The sequence below is a fragment of the Panulirus ornatus genome, chromosome 7 (assembly GCF_036320965.1).
Source record: "Panulirus ornatus isolate Po-2019 chromosome 7, ASM3632096v1, whole genome shotgun sequence".
Classification (NCBI taxonomy): domain Eukaryota; kingdom Metazoa; phylum Arthropoda; class Malacostraca; order Decapoda; family Palinuridae; genus Panulirus; species Panulirus ornatus.
In genome coordinates, this window is record NC_092230.1 from 29,735,942 (window position 1) to 29,748,475 (window position 12,534).

General features: G+C 46.2%; 1 protein-coding gene across 1 annotated transcript in view; it reads right to left on the bottom strand.

The window, feature by feature from the left end:
- The window catches only part of Elk (Eag-like K[+] channel), a 487,058-nt gene extending 475,581 nt beyond the window's left edge, over positions 1-11,477 (bottom strand). The window contains exon 1 of the mRNA XM_071663392.1: positions 11,293-11,477. The gene's annotated coding sequence lies outside the window, so the exon portion shown is untranslated. The remainder of the gene's footprint in view (positions 1-11,292) is intronic.
- Positions 11,478-12,534: the final 1,057 nt, after the last annotated feature.

A 12,534-nucleotide genomic window follows, 5' to 3' on the forward strand; every position in this document is an offset into this window, starting at 1 on the left:
GGGGGTGAGAGGATGGTCTGTCTCTCTCTCTCACACACACACAGGAACCAGAGGAGACACTCATATACACAAGGGAAGGATAAGATGCTTACAAACCTCGGTGAGGTGAAGAGAACGCTCACACACACACACGAGGTGGAAGTGAAGGAAACGGTCCCTTCCCCCAAAGAAGGTAGAAATGACACTCACACAAGCAGAGGGAGCGAAGGGGACGATCGTTCGGTCGACCCGAGGGACGACGAGGTAACACACACATTCCCTGTGGAAGCTGATGGTATTACGCTCACCCGGGAAGGGACGAAAGGACACACACACACACACCAGAAGAGGTGAAGAGGGTGCGCTCATACACCCTGGGTTGATGGAGAGGACAGTCTCACACACAGGGTAGTCGGAGGGGAGACTCTTACATCACGGAGATGAGTTGGGATCATCACACACCACAGGGGATGTGAAGGCTCACACGCCGCAGGGGAAGCAAAAGGGGCACTCGCATAACCCAAGGGCGGTGATGGGGTCGCTCACTCATCACAGGAGAGGCGAATGACACGTTCACATACCCTGGGGAAGGCGGATAGACGCTAACCCACCCGGAAGGAGGCAGAAGGGACGTCTCACGCGATCACGCACATCCCTCGCTAGGTTAGTGCGGGACTCATGCCTCACACTCTCATCCTCTCCCGTGGCTATTGAGCCTCCCTTCCACCTCCCCCGTGGGAGGTGGAGTCGCTCAACACTACCCGTTGAGGCTGGCGCGTCGCTCACCCACCCGGGAAAAGGTTTTGAGAGGAATTTTTTCCATCCGAAGGCGGAGGAGGGGATGTTCACTCACCCGTGGGAGGCGGACGGGATGCGCACATCCTCAGGAGATGCGAGGAGAAGCTAACACACACCCCGAGGGAGGATAAAGGAATGTTCACCTACCCCAGGTGGGTGGAAGAAGGATGGTACGCTCACACACCCCGGGATCAACTGGGATTGGGGAAGATATCATACCTCGTGGACGCTCAGAGGACGGTCATGGTACACCCTGGGTGGGAGAGAGGAGGATGCTCACCCCAGATAAGGAGAGGACGTTCATATACCCCGAGGACGGCAGACGCTGAGGGGAAACTTGAATAACCACAGGAGGGGGATGAAAAGCTCACACACCCTCCGGAGGAAGAATGAATGCTCGCACACCGTGGTGAGGCAGAGGGTGTGCGTACATACCCAGTCGGTAGCATTAAAGGACGTTAACACACGGGGTTGGAGAAGCCGTACCCAGGGGGTTGGGGGAAACTTTGTGTTGGAGAAGCCATACCCAGTACCGTGGGGGGGGGGGGGGGGGGGGGGAGCAACTTCGGGGAACACAACCTCTCCAAGGGAGGATGAAACTAACATAAGAGGCATAAACGGTCTTGTGGTGTGGCCTACCCACCCAGGACCACCGAACTCCTGCTGCAGTAGAAGATAACGTACGTCATCGTGACTACTTTATATTCAACCACTTGAGGTAGACGCTGCAAGTTATGAGCGCGACCGCATGGCCCTTGAGCAGGACCACACGGCCCTTGATCACGGCCACATGGCTCTCGAGCACAACGGAGAGATCATTGATCCCGACGGTACGACCCTTTAACATGACGGTACGACCCCCAGTGTGTCGTGACCCGACTTTTGATCTACCTGTATTCTTTCGTCTCCAGCAACTGTAATTCAACCTTTCCTTCTCGCTCCTGAACTTATTAATCTATGACCAACTCTCAAACTAACAAAGCTGCTCCATTTTGATGCCTTTATTTTCCTCAGACTCAAACTTGGCTGAACCTGCGACTAACCCTGTGCCCTTCATCCCTCGCCACAGGGAACCTATGCTACCTCCTACCTTCTCCTCAAGTCTCTCTCAGCTACATGGACAAGAAGCATCGCTCAGACTGCTCAATTCCTCATGTCCTACAGAATTATGCCTCAGAGCCCATAGGAATAACCCTTTGAGCACGACGGTTTGACCCTTGGACACCACGGCGCTACTAATGAGCACGACGGAGTGAGACACGAGTCGAAGAATCATACATAGGTCAACGGGTTACTCGAGAGTGAATTCATGATGGGTCAATATGATTCAACAGGTATACAACCGACCCGTTTGACCAGGTGGTGGGTGGGTCACGTCCGATATTTCGCGACTCAAACACTTGGAAAATTGATTACTATTTTTGTTTACATGCAACTTATCTGTAGTTTACGGATAAAGATTTACGGTCAAGGTATTTTGTATTACGGTCAAATATCTCAATTTTTCAACAATATCTTGGCCCTCACGTATGATCCCCCGAGCACACAAGAATTTGGTAGAGGGGGTCGGCCACACACTTATTTTCTTTTCAGCGAGATCAGCCAGGCTATAATCCGAATTTGATTGCCTTAGGCATAGGATACAGGGTTAATACTTTTGCCATGGGATACAGTGTTGACTAACCATGGGATACAGTATCATTATAAACGCCTTAGGCATGGGATACCTGTGCTATTATGATTGCTTTAGGCATGGGATACGGGATTATTCGCTGTAAAACTGGTAATTGTCTTAACATTTTTTTATGACAGTTCAGATAAGATACCGTGTCGGTCAACGTGAGAAAAAGAAAATCGTGGGAGTCGGTGACGGTATGATTTCTATGACATTTACCAGGCTGGCCGTACTGCACCACCTGACAGTGCAGTAGTAGCCTCATCCCGACACGAAGGAACTACATATCAGGGTAGACTGCAAGACTCAGCCTGTCACAACTAATACAATAGAAGGCTACAAGCCTCGGTCTGTCTTAACTGGGCTCCACGTAATGGTAGGCTATAAGTCTAGGCCTGTTGTAGCTGGACTACATGTAGCATTAATCTATAAGCCTCAGCCTGTCACACCTGGCTTACATGTAGTGGTAAGCTATAAGTCTCAGCCTGTCACTTATGAATTATGTGTCGCAGAAGGCTACACCACCTCGGCCTGTCGCAACAGTACGACCCTTAGGCACAATGGTACGTTCCTCGAGTACGACAATGCTACCACTGACCACGACACTCCAAACTACAAGCACTGCAATTCAAGCCTTCAGGAAGACTATCCAAACACAAAGCACTAAGATACAACCCTTGAGCACTATGATGCAAACCTGGGGCACGACGGTACGACCCTGGAGCAGGACGATAGAGCGCTGAGCACGACGATGAGATAATCGCAACGGTAAGACCCTGGAGCACAACGGTACGACCCTTGATCACTGCGGTACAACCTGAAGCATGATGGTCTGACCCTTGAACACGAGACTCCGAACCTAGAGTACGACGGTACTACCCTTGAGCACGACGGGCTGACCCTTGAACACACCGGTACGACTCTTGAGCACGATGGTCTGACCCTTTAGAAAAACTGTCCGACCCTTGAGTACGACGGTTGGTCCCTTGAGCATAACGATACGACTCTTAAGCACGTCTAGCGTCAACCAGGTGGTTCTCGCACGTCACCAGGTGCAGCCGTAACTTAAGACTAGCAACGATTAACAAGTGGCAATTAACATACATGTGGACATTGTTAGACAACGTCAAAGTAGCTTTTTCCGTCTCCTCCTTGTTAAAAATGTTACTTTCACTCGGTTTACTATTACAAGTGCATTACTTTGCCTCTAAAAGTAACTTTCTTTTGTACATTCATGAATATCACAGCAAATGAATACTGCCATTATAAGCTAGCTGGGTTCGCATATGCACACCCCTCACCTTCCTCTGTCGGTTTTCTGTTCTTGCCTCAACCCACCACTTTTAAGAGTCCTTCACCCATCCTATGAGAGAAACGCTTTCCTCTCGCAAATTTAGACAAGCAGACGTGGTCCTTTGAATACCAGTATAAGCATGTAAAGGACAAAAAGATAAACTATCTAGTACTGGGGATCTGAAAGAGTTCTTTGACCCAGGATCCTGACATGACCAGCGAGGACAGTGGCATGGTGGTGGTGGTAGCCTTGGGTATATCAGGGGAATATCCTCCTCACCCTCGCTGCTTCGTACCCCTGTTCATGCCTCAGTCCATCCAGTGCATCAGCAGTTATCCCTCTCTAGCTTTCACCCTGAGCTCAGGCACTCCACTGCTGAATCCTCCTCATCCTCTCCTGTTCAACAAAATATCCCCCTCCCCCCCTCTCTCTCTCTCACATTCCCGGCAGTTTTGCTTGCATTCACATCCAATCTCCTCTTCTGCACCGCCAAGCAGGATCTTTCTTCGCGAGTGTGGGTGTGTGTGCGTGCGTGTGTGTGATTGCTATTTGTGCGTCAAGGGGAAAGGTTTACACGCATGTTGCCCCGTTTCCAACCCTTGTATACAATGTACCATGTCTTTATTCCTATGTATGTATACACACACACACACACACACACACAACAGCCTAAGCCAGGTGCCTATTTATCGACCAGTTCCAAGGAGAGGTTGAACATCTGGGTTGGATGTACGCCAACCGCCATACCCAGAATTCGAACTCATGTGAATCCGACCACAGGCTGGCCCGTGCTGACCAACTGTCAGTAATGCTGACCACTGTATGTGTGCGTGTGCGCATAACATGCATAGCAAACGTCGCTGTATGTATACATCCAGAAAGAGAAGTATTAATTCACTCGTCAGTAGCGCACATAGTCGCTCTGCCATTGTGTGACACATTTCCCCACCTGTAGAGAGTACTAAAGCTTTTCTTGTTACACCACAGAGTTCAGTGCTTCAGGGACACATCCAAGGCTCCTGACAGCGGAAGAACACAGGTCAACAACGCATAAATACGTGTCGAGATAAAAACACAACCGAGTTTTTTTTTTCCTACGTTAGCCGAGACGGCTCGGGCAAATGAATGCCCTAATCAAGGCCATTCAATTAATGCTATATATATATATATATATATATATATATATATATATATATCCTCGCTCAATCCAAGTCTAATTTATCGACACACACCTAACTTAGTGGATTGTGGATCGACTGACGCGACCAGGATGCGAACCTATGCGGGCCCGACCTCGGGCTGCCTGTAGATACATTAAGATCAGGAACACTAACCACTCTATCATGGGGCTTATTGATGAAGTGCCCACGGAGCATAATCATTCTCGGTAACATGGTTTACATAGGTTACTGAATGGGTGGCGTCAACTGTATGGGATTGGGTTGTTAGCCACGAACTCAAGTGGTAAAAACCTAGACAGCTGGTAAAACCAACGTGCATAACAACGCTCATGTCTTATCCTCACAACTCCACCAGTGATCCTCGAGCCTTCTCCCACCGAGGAAGGAGGGAGGCGGGTGCGCTATCCTCTCTCATAGCCTGGTGGCCGAGTGGATAACACCTCCGTCTCACGCCTCGGTTGGCGGAGGTTTCGAGGCTCACTGGTGGAGGTGCAACTATCATATCCACGTGTTTAGTGATGCGACCTACCCTGTGATGTGGACGTCTTGCCAGAGGATGACTCGGTCCAGACCAATCTTAAGGTGACGTGAGCGCTCCCTGGAGAGGCCACAATGATGGTGTATACAATCCTTCCTTTCCTCCAGACATTCAGAATCCAGCCATTAAAAACGAAAACAAGCAACCCGTCCCTTATCTAAGATCCCATAAAGATGGTTCAGCCTCCTTCATCCCCATTAATGAGAGGAGAAAATATATTTATCATGAGTAAAAACTAAACCAGGACCGCAGGAAGATAATTATCTACCTGGACGAGCTTCCAAATTGCCATTACCATGTCTAGCCCACCAGAACAGGGAACCAAGGGGAGACGAGGGTAGTTCTTGGTACACTAAGCACCAGTCCCTTGAGCGCAACGGTACGAGACCCTTGAGCGCAACGGTACGAGACCCTTGAGCGCAATGGTACGAGACACTTGAGCGCAATGGTACGAGACCCTTGAGCGCAATGGTATGACCCTTATGAATAACGATACGACTCTTGGGTACGATGGCCTGGTCTTTGACCTGACCCTAATATAAGTATTGTTATGGAAAAAGAGACCATCTCAAGATTTCTCTTAGACACCTTTAACAGACTGATAGGAAACCCAGAAAGGCAAGGAAATTCACGTCGATTGGACGAGCGTTATACGTGTTGCGTGCGCACGTGTGTGTCTGATATGGAACATTCACAGAAATCTAATATTCTTGCCGAAATGACGTACTAATTACAGTGGAAAGTGGGATAAAGCCATGAATATTGCCTTTCGCTGTCTTTCGTTGTCCAAAAGAGGTTACCGTAATCGCTTTCCGGATTTTCAGTTACAAAACGTTTGTATTACCATAATTTTCCATCCAAATTGACCGATGAATACTTTAATATAAATGTACAATAATTTTACTGAAACTACCTGCGTTTCAGTGTCAAGTGCGTTATGATAAATGGTAAACAGTTTGCTGTCGGCGCTCCAGGCGATTCAGGCTCAGCGATCCTCAGTTTCTAGGTCACAGAATTTAAGCGAGGATTTTCTGAAACTAATTTCATATGCCTTAAAAGATGGTACTGTATTACCCAACTTTGTTGTTCCATTGCTCTCAAAAACTTGGGTCGATCTATACCCAAGGCACATAAATCAATGATTTCTTGGCCAAAAATCAAGGGCCGACCTATACACGAGGTAGACTTATTATAGGCGGGTATATACGGTATATTTGTCATTCATGGTAGCCTATACCCTCTTCACTCAGATGGCACCGATGAGTAGATACAATGAGTGGATACAAAGATTACTTGCATATTTGTAATTAGCCGTGATGTGGTTTACGGGCGTTTAATGACCCTTCCGTGGTAAACATCGATGGCTAGGCAATAGGAGTGCGTCCTTACACATACATTCTAAGCAATCAAATTCTAAGCTATAGAGAAAATCATTGATGGCTATGTTGCTAAGCCACTGAGTTCCTGTGCACGCTTTCTATTAACTTCAAAAGTCTGGAAATTACTGTATTGCTATATACTCTGTATGGCTACTAGAATATCTATGGTTTATCGAAGAACTAAATGTCTTATATGATCACTTTTAACAACATATATGAAGCAGAACTTACACGGTATATATGGGATAGCATGAAAATAAAACATCAAATTTTCAGTGTAGATACAAGATCAACATCATAGCCTAGTATGCTATAAGGTATATCACACAAGCATGGGATTTGGAGTGGCGGTAGAGGCAACCAACTGCACTCGATACAAGCAAGTCTGTGAACAATAACAAAGCAAATGCAGTACGATAACTTCAAATATCTCATCGAGGCTACACGTCATAATGAAGTCTTGGCCATGGCATAAACTTGATAAATGTGTCGAAATGAGATTCTGGGTCACAACAGTGTGGATATAGTCGTGTATCATATGCAACTTCCATATCTTATAGAAGATACATATGATAGATCAGAACTGACAACTTTTATTGTGTTCGACTCCGAAAGGCAGATGGATATAATAAGCTGGTAAGCATCCTTTATAACCCCAGGATGTAAAGTTAGCCAACTGGAGCGGCACACTTTAGGAGTTTATTTCTCGTTGCAGCTTAACACGTCAGGTTAACTTGGCAACGGCCAACCGTGTATAGTCATCGAACACTAGGAGGCGTGGGTACGAATCCCACCTCGGCCACAATATCTTTATCGTACCTAAATTAAAATTCCGGAAAACATGCATTTAAATTAAGAGGTCATTCCAGTGTTAGAATCATGTTGAACACTTTCCGTAGGACCACTTAAAGGTCCAGGTACACAAGTCAAAGTCTCCGTCGACTTGATAAATACATGGAATCAGGATCGGTCTGGGAGGTACGAATGTGGTACGTTCAACCTCTTGGAGAGACTCGTCCACACCGAGTGGCCTCTAGTTCGCGGCAGTTGTTGAAGCGTTCGCCTTAGCTGCGCGCTTCATGAAGACCCTAATCTGTTTTACGAGAGTTTTATGACTGCACGTCTTGTTCTCAGGTAAATATACATGTCGAGGGCAGTGCAAGTCGGTGCTCACACAGACTAGTTCTTTGTCAGATTCTATGGGACATCCAGAATTCCTATAGGGCAATAATTGTACTTTGTCACGAGCCCGTGACACTATACTTTAACAACCCCGTAACACTGTACTCTCTCGCTACTCCGTGATAGTGTATATTGTCATGACCCCGTGGTATTGTACTCTGCTACGACCCCGTGACACTGCCTGTACGCAGTTACGACCCCGTGAATCTATAATGTGTCATAAACCCGTGGCCATCTACTATACTGTGCCATGACCCTGTAACACTTCCCTGTATCATGACCGTTACGACAGTACAGTGTCGTAACACTGTCCCTTGTGTCGTGACCCCATGACATGCGTCATGACCTCTAACCACCATACTGTGTCATGAACCCATGACACTCTAATGCCTCGAGCGAGTGAGGCCACACTATCACATACCCTTAACAATGTACTGAGAGAGTCATCAACAATGACAAAGGAGTAGTTTAAGGAGTCAAAAAAACATCTTGATTCGAGCAATAAGTCTGCGTCAGCCTCCACAGTGGTTGCACAACCGTCGCTCGAGCGTGTAAATATGACCTTTATGGAATTTCCAGAATTCCGAATTTTATTCTTACTGAACCCTGGGGTGTGTGTGTGTGGGAGGGGGGGGGGGATGTTGTTGGAACATGCCACTTGTATATAACATTAAGCTTGACTGATGAGAACGAGTGAAAACCGAGAAAGACATCGACCCCTTCAACACAAGAGCGAGTCCAGAAAACAAAACCGACCGAGCAAAAACCGTCTGGCGTGTGTGTATCAGTTACGAGAGAGGAGCCAAGTACGGCGGAGCACGGCTTATACCAACACGGATGAACAGCAGTGTTTGTAGAGAGGGTTGGCTTCCCTCCCAGGTTAATTATAATCGACTAATTTTACTCTTAAGCTTTAATAATTCTCTTTCACCCTCTCCCCTCTCTCTTTCTCTCCCGCTTCTCTCTCACTCTCATAAACCAATATTCTTTTTTGTAACTCTCGAAATCCCCAATTATCCCCATTTCAAGTAAAACAATTCTATTTATTATCTCAACATATGTTATGACTACTTCAAGTTACTCAGTAATTCTCATTATCAAGACACTTTCAAGTCTATCGTTAATTGTAATTATTGTTGTCTCTCGAGACTCATCAGTCCTGACCCAAGAATCCCTCTCAACTTTGGCGACTATATTTTGCAGTGCATTTTGTTGGACATGTCCATAGAGTTGATGAAGTGTTGCATGACAGATGTGGTGGTGGCGCGGGGTGGGCTGTGGTAGCGTGGTGGTGGAGATGGCGGTGAAGGTGAAGATGATGGCGGGGAAACCTCTGTTGTGGTAACTGGTGGTGGTGATTGTAGTGAAGGTCAGGGTGAGAATGGTGGAGACCTCCAAGGAAACAGAGAGAGGATTGCAACATACACCAAAAACACAACATGCTTCCCGCTAATAACTGATGTGCATCATTATATAACCTTACACCGTAACACCTGCCCACACTTCAGTCCGCTTCTATTTCATACCATCTCACACTAACATACTTTACCCCCTCTCCTCTAACCATCTTGTATAAAAAGAAAAGAAAAAAGCAGCAGTTGTCAACAATCACAGCTGTTTAAAAAGAACCGAACTAAACGGGAAACGATAACTCACTGATGAAAGAAGCGCATCAATGTGTATGTCGGTGGTAACGTTGTTTGGCTGTGTGTTAACTGTCAACACTTGGCAACACTGTCGCCCGGTGTGTTCTAGGGACGGTCGGAGCAACAGTCAGTCACTTGATTCAGACTATTATCTCTTCCCTCTATTTCAGTTACTTCTATTGTTACTTTTCGTTTTTTGTTTTTAATCTTTTCCCTGCCGATTAAAATTTCATCCTATCTTCGGTTAGTACATGCATGCTTTCGCCCGTGCCATGTCAGCCACCATATATAAAAACACCGTACACCAATCTTCCGCGTGACTGCCTGCGTGTGTATATAAATTTAATCAAACTTCCGAGCATAGTTTACAGTGTATATTACCCCAGATATGAGCAGCCCACTCGTTTGTTGGAAGACCATGGCCAGTCTGGTACATTTGTCCAGTTTTTTAGGCTTCGTGTGGAGCGAATCTGACAATTTCGTACAGTTTTGGATGGACGGTGATAATCCGCGAGCCTAGAATCACTAATGATTCGTCTAATCATACAACGTTCGGAGTTGATATCAAGTAGCGATTCGCGTTTACGAGATTTTGTCAACGTCATTCGGTAATGGAGTGTGTGAGAGAGGGATTACCCTACTGTGGGCTGAGTGTTCATGATCCACAGTTACAGAGCGAGGAGGAGCAATCATTCAGACATCCTACCAGCTGCACCTCTCAGCACTCCCTCTCTCTCTATATGATTACTCAGTACTAGTTTGTATGAAGTCCTGGTGTTACCCAGGACCTCTTCGTCGAGGCTCCTGCAGCCCAGAATTGCGCCACTTCCAGAAGCAGGAAAATGTCGAGAAGCGTCTGGGGTAAACCATGGAAATGTTGGTGGGGCCTGGATGTGGAGAGGGAACCGTGGTTTCGGTGCATTACACATGACAGCTTGAGACTGAGTGTGAACGAATGTAGCCTTTTTTTTTTTAATGTTTCCTGGCGCTACCTCGCTGAAGCGGGGGGTAGCGATGCTATTTCCTGTGTGTGGATGAAGGCAAGCAAGTATGAATATGTACATGTGTATATGTATGTATATGTATGGGCGTTTATGTACATATATGGGGATATGAATGGATGGACCATCCTTTGTCTGTTTCCTGGCGCTATCACGCTGACGCGGGACACAGCGATTACGTATAATAAATGAAATATATATATTACGAGCAACTTTTCGTGTTATGAGATTAGTTAAATGGCTGAAAAAGTCATTACATTAAACGCCTACCGTTTTTAGAATTCAAAGGATGACTAATATTGCTGGAAAAAAAAGTTCCCAACACCACCATCTGACGCCTCAGCCACCACCACTGGTCGTTGGGTCGAGCGTGGCCGTGGTTCAACCATCCCACTCACTAACTGCCTTTTAAACACTACCTCTTCATTTCTCACTTTTGCCTCCCAATTCAAATTTCATTGGTTCACAGCGAGTCGTCACACCAGCAAATATAAACTAAATGTATAACATTTACCTCATTCTGACGTTATCATAACATTAATCAACCATTGGCCACACAATTGCTGATTGTGCATTTTTTTTCCTAAGAAAAATTAAAACAATACGAGAAATAGTTTACCTTTTGCCATGATAGAGTTCACATCTCGGCCATAACGTTGTTCCCTTGTTGTCTTCTAACATCCTCGCGAGATTCAAACTGAACTTCTGCTCCATTTCTTGTTCCAAGATTACAACCGATCACAACACAACAAGTGGCCGCCCCTCTTCTCCGGAGCGTCTAAAGTCAACTGACGGTAGCACAGGCTGGGCCTGACTGACACAGTGCACTACAGGAGGTTAACCACCTCACATGTTTGTCAACACACGCGCACACACACACGCACACAAAACAGCAAATTACAAGACCGCAATAAACTGGTAGTTTGCCTAAGAGGCAGTTTGTTCATAACTACGAGATGAAAGATGATAAGTTCCCAAGTGCACATTTGTATAATAATCACATCGTCAGGAGAGATACAAGAATGAGATATAGAACAATCAGTTGATATATAAGGAAGAAACGTAGCGAAGACGCCATTGGTAAACGAGCATTACCGGGTGGTGGTGTTCGGGTTGGTGGTGGTGTTCGGGTGTGGCAACATGTCTGTTATAAGACTTTGATTATGTGAACAGGAGAGGGAACTGTTTACAAATTTTGTTTACGACAAAGCTATCCAGTTTGTATAGACCTTCACTAATATTAATGTTACAATGATATTCAGTGATATTTCTCGCGGTAAAGGAGATATGAGAAATACGAAGCGCACATTCTCCTCGCAGTTTCTCTAGAACCTCCCACCCCAAGCTCTCATTTCCCTCATTTTTCAACCCTTGCAGCTTCTCTCTGGACTTCCTGCCGCTTTTTCTTGCATATCTCACAATCATTCACACGCCGTGGCGTCGGTTGACGCCCATACAACTCTCTCTCTCTCTCTCTCTCTCTCTCTCTCTCTCTCTCTCTCTCTCTCTCTCTCTCTCTCTCTCTCTCTCTCTATCTATCTATCTATCTATCTATCTATCTCTATCTCTCCCAATTTCTCTACTTCCCCTTCCCACCACTCACTTCTCTTTCTCAAGGTCCTACATCCCACCATGCAACACACTTCTCTCACACATGTAAGCACTGCTTCCCCAAAGTGCTTCCACATTCCTCACCCGCGCCTTTAGCTCTACTTACTCCCATTTCCTGCATCAGTGAAGGAAGCAGACTGGGGAAGTGGTAACAGGAATGAGGATTTTGATTGTCTTAAGCGGGAGTCAGGAAGGAAATGAAAGTTTTGAGTGCTTGCATTCTACGTCATATCTTTCAGCTTTTGAATTT